Below are 11,826 nucleotides of genomic sequence, written 5' to 3'. Positions count from 1 at the left end.
GCCTAGTCTACGTTTGTGGTAGTCAAAAATAGATTTAGGAGAACTTCATTCTGTGTGCAATAAGTAGACAATGACAACATGTCATGTGATTCTTCCAGAATAAGAAACACTGCATGTCATCTAGCAGTCAATTCATAAGGGAAATATATGTGCCTAGACTTTACAACCATACAGTGCTACTAAAAACAAGGTGACTGGCTGGCATTTAGTCAGGATCATTATAAGATGCCATGTCCTCATGAAGTCTTTCAATGCACTATAACTGCATCACAATGCAACCACGCAGGTTATGTAAAGTTGTTACCCGTTTTTATGTTAGATGATGGCATTACAATGTAGTTGAAGCTCTGAATGAAGATCTGATTTTATCTCACCATGACATCCCTCTTCACAGGTGTCAGGTGTCTACCTGGTGACAAGCCCCTCCTCCTCACTGAACTCCTCTATAAACACGTCGCCCCCCACTGACAGGAAGCATGGCGGGGCTTCAGTGAAAGTGGCAGTCCGGGTCCGTCCCTTCAACTCTCGAGAGATCGGGAAGGAGAGCAAGTGCATCATCCAGATGACAGGGAACACCACAAGTGAGCATTGGATATTTGGTGTTTTAAGACATTTCTAGTATTGTAAGAAAATGCAAAAGGCACTTGCACGTCTGAGTTATCTTTGTTGCAGTTGCATGGTAGTAATTGAATAACATGATAAAAAATAGGATTTTTTTTGTTGCAAATGTATAAAAAATGTAAAAAACGGATATCATCATAAGTATTCAGACCCATTACTCAGTACTTTGTTGAAGAACCTTTGGCAGCGATTACAGCTTTGAGTCTTCTTGGGTATGACGCTACAAGCTTGGCACACCTTTATTTGGGGAGTTTCTCCCATTCTTCTCTACAGATCCTTTGAAGCTCTGCCAGGTTGGATGGGGAGTGTCACTGCATAGCTATTTTCAGGTCTCTTCATTGATGTTTGATCGGGTTCAGGTCTGTGCTCTAGTTGGGCCACTCAAGGACATTCAGAGACTTGTCCCGAAGCCACTCCTGCGTTGTCTTGGCTGTGTGCTTAGGGTTGTTGTTCTGTTGGAAGGTGAACCTACGCCCAATCTGAGCGCTCTGGAGCAGGTTTTCATCAAGGATCTCTCTACACTTTGCTCCGTTCAACTTTCCCTCAGTCCTCACTCGTCTCCCAGTCCCTGCCGCTGAAAAACATCCCCACAGCATGATGCTGCCACCACCATGCTTCACCATAGGGATGTTATTGGCCAGGTGATGAGCAGTGCCTGGTTTCCCCCAGACGTGAATCTTGACATTCAGGCTTGGTTTCACCAGACCAGAGAATCTTGTTTCTCATGGTGTGAGAGTCCTTTAGGTGCCTTTTGGCAAACTCCAAGCGGGCTGTCATGGGCCTTTTACTGAGGAGTGGCTTCCGTCTGGCCACTCTACCATAAATGCTCTGTCAGAGTGACCATCGGGTTCTTGGTCGCCTCCCTGACCAAGGCCCTTCTCCCCCGATTGCTCAATTTGGCTGGGCGGCCAGCTCTAGGAAGAGTCTTGGTGGTTCCAATCTTCTTCATTTAAGAATGATGGAGGTCACTGTGTTCTTGCTGCAGAAATTTATTGGTACCCTTCCCCAGATCTGTGCCTTTACACAATCCTGTCTCTGAGCTCTACGGACAATTCCTTCAACCTCATGGCTTGGTTTTTGCTCTGACATGCACTGTCACCTGTAGACCCTTATATAGACAGGTGTGTCCCTTTCCAAATCATGTCCAATCAATTGAATGTACCACAGGTGTAGAAACATCTCAAGGATGATAATTGGAAACAGGATGCACCTGAGCTCAATTTCGTGTCTCATAGCAAAGGGTCTGAATACTTATGGAAATAAGGTATTTCTGTTGGAAATCAGTTTGACATTTTTTATGTTTAAAACATTTGCAAACATTTCTAAAAACCTGTTTTCGAGGGCCTCCTGAGTAGTGCAGCGGTCTAAGGCCCCTCATCGCAGTGCTAGGGGCGTTACTACAGACCGGGTTCATTCCCGGGCTGTGCTAGAAACGGCCATGGCTGGGAGTCCCATAGGACTGCGACAATTGGTCCAGCGTCGTCCGGGTTAGGGAGGGTTTTGCCGGTGGGTCTTTACTTGGCGGGTCATGTTTCAGAGGATGCATTACTCCACCTTTGCCTCTCCCAAGCTCGTTGGGGAGTTGCAGCGATGAGACAAGATCGAAAACTGGGGAGAAAAAGGGGTGTAAATACCCCCCCCCCCAAAAAAAATATGTAAACAAACTGTTTTTGCTTTGTCATTGTGGGGTATTGTGTGTAGATTGATTGAGAAAATGATTTCAATTAATCAATTTTAGAATAAGACTGTAATGTAACAAAATGTGGAAAAGGTCAAGGGGTCTGAATACTTTCCGAATGCACTGTATACAGATGAATGTGAATACCCCTTCAAATTAGTGGATTCGGCTATTTCAGCCCCACCCATTGCTGACAGGTGTATAAAATCAAGCACATTGCCATGCAATCTCCATAGACAAACATTGGCAGTAGAATGGCCTTACTGACGAGCTCAGTGACTTTCAACATGGCACCGTCATAGAATGCCACCTTTCCAACAAGTCAGTTTGTCAAATTTCTGCCCTGCTAGAATTGCCCCGGTCAACTGTAAGTGGTGTTATTGTGAAGTGGAAACTTCTAAAAGCAACAACAGCTCAGCTGCACACAAGCCTAAGATCACCATGTGCAATGCCAAGCGTCAGCTGGAGTTGTCTAAAGCTCGCCGCTATTGAACTCTGGAGCAGTGGAAACGCATTGTCTGGAGTGATGAATCACACTTCACCGTTTGGCGGATGTCAGGAGAACGCTACCTGCCCCAATGCATAGTGTCAACTGTAACGTTTGGTGGAGGAGAAATAATGATCTGGGGCTGTGTTTCATGGTTCGGGCTAGGCCCCTTAGTTCCAGTGAAGGGAAATCTTAACGCTACAGCATACAATGACATTCTGGATGATTCTGTGAATCCAACAGTTTGGGGAAAGCCCTTTCCTGTTTCTGCATGACAATGCCCCCGTGCACAAAGCGAGGTCCATACAGAAATGTTTTTTTGAGTTCGGTGTGGACGAACATGACTGGCGTGCACAGAGCCCTGACCTCAACCCCATTGAACACCTTAGGGATGAATTGGAATCCCGACTGACTGCGAGCCAGGCCTAATCGTCGAACATCAGTGCCTGACCTCACTAATGCTTTTGTGGTTGAATGGAAGCATGACCCCGCAGCAATGTTCCAACATCTAGTGGAAAGCCTTCCCAGATGAGTGGAGGCTGTTATAGCAGCAAAGGGGGGACCAACTCCATATTAATGCCCATGATTCTGGTATGAGATGTTCGACAAGCAGGTTCCACATACTTTTGGTAATGTATTGTATGTCAAATCTAAAATATTTTAGTTGGGGGTCACCTGATGAAGGCAGTGATTGGCTAAGTACTGGTAGGGGAAATGCTGGTTTTATGCCTAGTGTGCCATTGTTATAGTAGCCAATGAAGCCAACGTTCTATAGTGATCTCTGGAATATGTATTGATGAATCCTATCAAGTGAGGTCGGTACTCCAGAGTAGGGGCAAAGGCACAGGACGGCAGGCAGGCCCAGGGTCAGGTCAGGCAGAGGTCGGTACTCCAGAGTAGGGGCAAAGGCACAGGACGGCAGGCAGGCCCAGGGTCAGGTCAGGCAGAGGTCGGTACTCCAGAGTAGGGGCAAAGGCACAGGACGGCAGGCAGGCCCAGGGTCAGGTCAGGCAGAGGTCGGTACTCCAGAGTAGGGGCAAAGGCACAGGACGGCAGGCAGGCCCAGGGTCAGGTCAGGCAGAGGTCAGTACTCCAGAGTAGGGGCAAAGGACAGGACGGCAGGCAGGCTCAGAGTCAGGACAGGCAAGGGTCACAACCAGGAGGGCGAGACTAAGAGAGACTGGGGAAAAGCAGGAGCTGAGACAAACCACTGGTTGACTTGAACAAACAAGACAAACTGGCAACAGACAAACAGAAAACACCGGTATAAGTACCCAGGGGATAATGGGAAGATGGGCGACACCTGGAGGGGGGTGGAGATAAGCACAAGGACAGGCGAATCAGATCAGGGCGTGACAAATCCTTGAAAGGCCTTCCATTGTGATATACATCATTTTCCAGTCTGATAACTCCAGGCAAATATGTTCTTGACAATAATAAATACAGTTTGATGAAATATTTACTATTATGGTCTGATTTAGATTGGGCCTTCAGGAGACAATCTCATATTGTTGCGGTCTGATGAAAAATCTTGTAACTCCTTTTTTTGCCATTACATTTGAAATGTTTTAAATTTGTTGAGAGCAGTAACTCCCCCCAATGTACTCTGAACGTTTCATGACTCTCGAACCAAGGACCAAGATGGTAGCCTTGTGGTTAGAGCGTTGGGCTAGTAACCGAAAGGTTGCTAAATCAAATCCCCAAGTTGACAAGTTAAAAATTTGTTGTTCTGTCCCTGATCAAGGCAGTTAACCCACTGTTCTTAAGCTGTCGTTGTAAATAAGAATTTGTTCTTAACTGACTTGCCTAGATAAATAAATAATCATTCTGAAGTTTCATATTTTTATGCTCATTCATGGGAAAATGTGGTCAAGAAAAGCTTCTGTTTTGGAGAGAAGAGATTTTCATCAGACATTGACGATATGACATTGTATATGGTTTTAAAATACATGTAAAATACACGCTTGAAAGCAATGCGACGGTGGGCAGTGGGGCATGTAACACATCTCCATAGGAAGTGAAACAAAGGGTCCAGTCAGAACCGTGTGTGTCTGTGTGTGGACCTCTAGAGCGTCTTATCCCTCGAGCCAGAGGGTCCAATAGGCCTCGTTGTTTCTGTCTGAGCTGAGACACTGAGTCAGCTGATGTGTGTGTGGGTGTGTCTTGTTCCTCTGCTTTGTGCCTGTCGGCGGGTCTGTTTATGACCTCATTCCCACAATCTTTGGCCTGGTACTGTCGTCTTTACTATCATTAACTGAAGACTGATAGTTTTTATCAAAGATTCTCTGTAATTAGTTACTATGCAATCAACTGTTCATTCCCCAGTCTATGACATAAGTGACATCATGATTGGTCAGACACCACTGATGATGCGGCTGTATCAGTCAGGCTCAGATGAACCTAATCGCTGCATTACCTCTAAGGGCCACAGACACCAGCTGCTGCCAGGTGCTTTCTCTGCTTCTGTGCCTTGGCCATTAAAGCTTTCACAGAGACAGACTTGCTCAGTTTTCCACAAACGCTTGGCCTATTTTCAGATTCCACCAGCTCCACAATTCTTCCTGAAATGATGACAATGCATTTTCCACTAATTGTACCTTCTGTATGTAGTCAGCCAAATATATTATATATCTGGTCTGCCATATACAGTGTATCACAATAGTTTACTTGGTGTAGATTTCTGGGTTTGGTTTGGATACTTCTAACCTTTGTTTCCTTCCTGTCTGTCCTTTCAGCGATCCTAAACCCCAAACAGCCGAAGGAGAACAAGAGCTTCAACTTCGACTACTCCTACTGGTCACATACCACGGTGAGTTTTGCCACACAAGTACCACACTAGAGACTTGAATGTCGTGCATTTAAAGATCATGCAAGTCATGAGGACAGTATTTACTCTGTAATGGCTTAATAAAGGTGTATTAAACCTCAATCCCTTTCGCTCTTCTCTCTCACTCTCTCTCTTCTTGCGCTCTCGCCCAATCTCTCTCTCACTGTCTCTCTCCTCTCTTGCTCTCTCTCTCTGTCTCTCCTCTCTCTCTTGCTCTCTCTCTCTGTTTCTCTCTCTTGCTCTCTCTCTCTGTCTCTCTCTCCTCTCTTGCTCTGTCTCTGTTTCTCTCTCTTGCTCTCTCTCTCTGTTTCTCTCTCCTCTCTCTCTCTGTCTCTGTTTCTCTCTCTTGCTCTCTCTCTGTTTTCTCTCTCCTCTCTTGCTCTCTCTCTGTTTCTCTCTCCTCTCTTGCTCTGTCTCTGTTTCTCTCTCTTGCTCTCTCTCTCTGTCTCTCTCTCTCTCTCTCTCTCTCTCTCTGTTTCTCTCTCCTCTCTTGCTCTCTCTCTCTCTCTCTCTGTCTCTCTCTCCTCTTGCTCTCTCTCTGTCTCTCTCTCCTCTCTTGCTCTGTCTCTGTTTCTCTCTCTTGCTCTCTCTCTCTGTCTCTCTCTCCTCTCTCTCTCTGTTTGTTTCTCTCTCCTCCTTGCTTGCTCTCTCTCTCTCTCTCTCTGTCTCTCTCTCCTCTCTTGCTCTGTCTCTGTTTCTCTCTTGCTCTCTCTCTCTGTCTCTCTCTCCTCTCTCTCTCTGTTGTTTCTCTCTCCTCTCTTGCTCTTTCTCTGTTTCTCTCTCCTCTCTTGCTCTCTCTCTCTCTTCTCTGTTTCTAACCTCTCTTGCTCTCTCTCTCTCTCTGTTTCTCTAACCTCTCTTACTCTCTCTCTCTCTGTTTCTCTCTCCTCTCTTGCTCTCTCTCTCTCTGTTTCTCTCCTCTCTTGCTCTCTCTCTCTCTGTTTCTCTCTCCTCTCTTGCTCTCTCTCTCTGTTTCTCTCTCCTCTCTTGCTCTCTCTCTCTCTCTGTTTCTCTAACCTCTTTGCTCTCTCTCTCTGTTTCTCTAACCTCTCTTGCTCTCTCTCTCTCTCTGTTTCTCTAACCTCTCTTGCTCTCTCTCTCTCTCTCTCTGTTTCTCTCTCCCTCTTGCTCTCTCTCTCTCTGTTTCTCTAACCTCTCTTGCTCTCTGTTTCTCTCTCCTCTCTTGCTCTCTCTCTCTGTTTCTCTAACCTCTTGCTCTCTCTCTCTCTGTTTCTCTCTCTCTTGCTCTCTCTCTGTTTCTCTCTCTCTCTCTCTTGCTCTCTCTGTTTCTCTCCTCTCTTGCTCTCTCTCTGTTTCTCTAACCTCTCTTGCTCTTGCTCTCTCTCTCTCTGTTTCTCTAACCTCCTCTTGCTCTCTCTCTCTCTCTCTGTTTCTCTCTCCCCTCTTGCTCTCTCTCTCTCTGTTTCTCTAACCTCTCTTGCTCTCTCTGTTTCTCTCCTCTTGCTCTCTCTCTGTTTCTCTCCTCTCTTGCTCTCTCTCTCTCTCTCTCTCTCTCTCTCTCTCCTCTCTTGCTCTCTCTCTGTTTCTCTCTCCTCTCTTGCTCTCTCTCTGTTTCTCTAACCTCTCTTGCTCGCTCTCTCTCTCTGTTTCTCTAACCTCTCTTGCTCTCTCTCTCTCTCTCTCTGTTTCTCTCTCTCTCTTGCTCTCTCTCTCTGTTTCTCTCTCCCTCTTGCTCTCTCTCTCTGTTTCTCTAACCTCTCTTGCTCTCTCTCTCTCTCTGTTTCTCTCTCCTCTCTTGCTCTCTCTCTGTTTCTCTCTCCTCTCTTGCTCTCTGTTTCTCTCTCCTCTCTTGCTCTCTCTCTCTCTGTTTCTCTAACCTCTTGCTCTCTCTCTCTCTCTCTGTCTCTCCTCCTCTCTTGCTCTCTGTCTCTGTTTCTCTCTCCTCTCTTGCTCTCTGTGTCTCTGTTTCTCTCTCCTCTCTTGCTCTCTCTCTGTTTCTCTCTCCTCTCTTGCTCTCTCTCTCTCTCTGTTTCTCTAACCTCTCTTGCTCTCTCTCTCTCTGTTTCTCTCTCCTCTTTGCTCTCTCTCTCTGTTTCTCTCCCCTCTTGCTCTCTCTCTCTCTCTGTTTCTCTAACCTCTCTTGCTCTCTCTCTCTCTCTCTCTGTTTCTCTCTCCTCTCTTGCTCTCTCTCTGTTTCTCTCTCCTCTCTTGCTCTCTCTCTGTTTCTCTCTCCTCTCTTGCTCTCTCTCTCTCTGTTTCTCTAACCTCTCTTGCTCTCTCTCTCTCTCTGTTTCTCTAACCTCTCTTGCTCTCTCTCTCTCTGTTTCTCTCCTCTCTTGCTCTCTCTCTCTGTTTCTCTCTCCCCTCTTGCTCTCTCTCTCTCTGTTTCTCTAACCTCTCTTGCTCTCTCTCTCTGTTTCTCTCTCCTCTTGCTCTCTCTCTCTGTTTCTCTCTCTCCTCTCTTGCTCTCTCTCTCTGTTTCTCTAACCTCTCTTGCTCTCTCTCTCTGTTTCTCTCATTCTCTCTCCTCTCTTGCTCTCTCTCGCTCTGTTTCTCTCTCTCTCTCTCTCTCTCTCTCTGTTTCTCTAACCTCTCTTGCTCTCTCTCTCTGTTTCTCTCTCCTCTCTTGCTCTCTCTCTCTCTGTTTCTCTAACCTCTCTTGCTCTCTCTCTCTCTCTCTGTTTCTCTCTCTCTCTCTCTCTTTCTCTCTCTCTCTCTCTGCAGCCGGACGACATCAACTACCATTCACAGAAGCAGGTGTACAAAGATATTGGAGAGGAGATGTTGCTGCATGCCTTTGAGGGCTACAACGTGTGTATCTTTGCATATGGCCAGACTGGATCTGGGAAGAGCTACACCATGATGGGCAAGCAGGACCAGAAGGACCAGCAAGGCATTATCCCTCTGGTAGGATGGATGGATAAATGGATGGATGACAAAATGTAGTAAAGACATCATAATCTGTAGTTACTTCATCACGTACATGTCAAATACTGAAACTATGAAAACACCTTTAGGTTTATGCCAAAAAAATACCTCTTATTCATAATACATACTGATTGCTGTGTTCAATGACCCAAGCACAGCTCAGTTAATCCCTACCATTGTGTCACTGAGTTGTCATAATGCTTCAGCAAATGTACATTATCCCTTGTGCATTGGTAGACACAATGTAAGTAACCTAATTTATGTCGCTCTTAACTGACCTGAATGTCTCTGCTCATCCTACATATATTGTATGCAGTAATCATTATGAACCAGAGTTAAACTGTTAGCACTGAGGTGGTGTGCCCTAGTAGGACGTCCACTGTGTGCAGCACACCCTGCACTAACATAAATAATATGAGCATGTTTACTTCTGCTAAGCTTCCCAGTAAAGCAATGAAAACTATCAAGTATCACAGAAAAGTTTAAAATAAATTGCCCATGTGAACATATGTAGCTTAAGAAACAAGGTTCATGAAATACATTTTTTACTAGTAACAGATGACATTCATATTCTGACAATCTCTGAAACTCACTTAGATAATACCTTTGATGATACAGTAGTAGCAACACATGGTTATAACATCTACAGAAAAGACAGAAATGCCAATGGTGGAGGTGTAGCGCTTTATAGTCATGATCTACAGGTTCATCTGTCTCACCTGAATCCCATTCTTGTGGGAAGCTGCTATAGACCACCAAGCGCTAATAGTCCATATCTGGATAACATGTGAAATGATTGATAATGTATGTGATATCGATAGAAAGGTATAATTTCTGGGTGATTTTAAATATTGACTGGCTTTCATTAGGCTGCCCACTCAAGAGAAAACTTCACACTGTAACTAGTAACTGCAACCTCGTTCAGGTTATCAATCAACCTACCAGGGTAGGAATGAAATCATCAACATGTATTGATCACATCTTTACTAATGCTGCAGAAATTTGCTTTAAAGCAGTATCCATATCCATCGGATGTAGTGATCACAATATAGTAATGGCGCCAGAGGGGATGGCTGCCGTTTTACAGGCTCCTAACCAACTGTGCTATTCTGTTTGCTTTTTCACATTGTTTGTAACTTATTTTGAACATAAAGTTGACGCTATGGTCTCTTATGACTGAAAAGAGCTTCTGGACATCAGAACAGCGATTATCCACCTTGAACTGGGCAAATGAGTCCGACGTAAATTATATACTGCTCTCCGGAGACCCGGCCCAAATCCCTGTCATTTGCGGGAAGAAAAGGCGGAGATACAGAGGGAGAAGGTTGGGATGCCTTGTTAGGATTCGTAGGCGAGTGAGAAAATCACCACTACCATTGGTTCTATTGGCCAATGTGCAATCACTGGAAAACAAACTGGATGAACGGCCGAGACTATCCTACCAATGGGACATTAAAAAATGTAATATCTTATGTTTCACCGAGTCGTGGCTGAACGACGACATGGATAATATAGAGTTGTCCTGGTTTTCTGTGCATCGGCAGGACAGAGCAGCTACGTGTGGTAAGACGAGGGGCAGGGGTGTGTGTCTATTTGTCAATAACAGCTGATGCACAATGTTTAATATTAAAGAAGTCTCAAGGTATTGCTCACCTGAGGTAGAGTACCTCATGATGAGCTGTAGATCACACTACCAAGAGAGTTCTCATCTATATTGTTCATAGCCGTCTATTTACCACCACAAACCGATGCTGGCACTAAGACCGCACATAACGAGCTGTTTTAAGGCCATAAGCAAAAGAAAATGCCCATCCAGAAGTGGCGCTCCTAGTGGCCGGGGACTTTAATGCAGGCAAACTAAAATCAATTTTACATAATTTCTACCAGCATGTCACATGTGCAACCAGAGGAAAAAACTCTAGACCACCTTTACTCCACACACAGAGATGCATACAAAGCTCTCCCTCGCCCTCCATTTGTCAAATCTGACTATAATTCTATCCTCCTGAAGCAAAAACTAAAGCAGGAAGTAGCAGTGATTCTCTCAATACGGAAGTGGTCAGATGACGTGGTTGCTACGCTACAGAACTGTTTTGCAAACACAGACTGGAATATGTTCCGTGATTCATCCAATGGCATTGAGGAGTATACCCCCTCAGTCACTGGCTTCATCATTAAGTGCATTGACGACGTCGTCCCCACAGTGACTGTACATACATATCCCAACCAGAAGCCATGGATTACAGGCAACATCCGCACTGAGATAAAGTCTAGAGCTGCGGCTTTCAAGGAGTGGGACACTAATCCGGACGTTTATAAGAAATCCCGCTATGGCCTTAGACGAACCATCAAAGAGGCAAAGTGTCAATACAGGATTAAGATTGAATCCTACTACTCCGGCACTGACGTTCGTCAGATGTGGCAGGGCTTGCAAACTATTACGGACTACAAAGGGAAGCACAGTCGCTTCAAAACTGAAGCATGCATGAGAGCACCAGCTGTTCCGAAAGACTGTGTGATCACGCTCTCCGTAGCCGATGTGAGCAAGACCTTTAAACAGGTCAACATTCACAAGGCCGCGGGGCCAGGTGGATTACCAGGGCGTGTACTCAGAGCATGAGCAGACCAACTGGCAAGTGTCTTCACTGACATTTTCAACCTCTCCCTGACCGAGTATGTAATTCCCAAGTTTCAAGCAGACTATCATAGTTCCAGTGGCAAGAAAGTGAAGGTAACTTGCCTAAATGACTACCTCCTCGTAGCACTCACATTGGTAGCCATGAAGTGCTTTGAAAGGCTGGTCATGGCTCACATCAACACCATCAATGCAGAAACCCTAGACCCTCTCCAATTCACATACAACCCCAACTCCACACTGCCCTTTCCCACCTGGACAAAAATAAAAGCTATGTGAGAATGATGTTCATTGACTACAGCTCAGCATTCAACACCATAGTGCCCTCAAAGTTCATCGCTAAGCTAAGGACTCTGGAACTAAACACCTCCCTCTGCAACTGGATCCTAGACTTCCTCATGGGCCACTCCCAGGTGGTAAGGGTAGGCAACAACACATCTGCCATGCTGATCCTCAACACAAGGGCACCTCAGGGGTGTGTGCTTACTGCCCTCCTGTACTCCCTGTTCACCCACGACTTCGTGGCCAAGCACAACTCCAACAGCATCATTATGTTTGCTGACGACACAACAGTGGTATTTTTTTATTTATCCGCTATTTTACCAGGTAAGTTGACTGAGAACATGTTCTCATTTGCAGCAACGACCTGGGGAATAGTTACAGGGGAGAGGAGGGGAATGAATGAGCCA

At 45.5% G+C, this 11,826-nt stretch overlaps 1 pseudogene; it reads left to right on the top strand.

Annotated features, from left to right (window-relative positions):
• Positions 1 to 445: 445 nt before the first annotated feature.
• Positions 446 to 11,826, top strand: part of LOC121843210 — a 34,596-nt pseudogene continuing 23,215 nt past the window's right edge.

The sequence above is a fragment of the Oncorhynchus tshawytscha genome, unplaced genomic scaffold (genome assembly GCF_018296145.1).
Source record: "Oncorhynchus tshawytscha isolate Ot180627B unplaced genomic scaffold, Otsh_v2.0 Un_contig_18335_pilon_pilon, whole genome shotgun sequence".
Lineage (NCBI taxonomy): Eukaryota > Metazoa > Chordata > Actinopteri > Salmoniformes > Salmonidae > Oncorhynchus > Oncorhynchus tshawytscha.
Note: the sequence above shows the minus strand (reverse complement) of the source record. Positions and strands in the feature narration are given on the sequence as shown.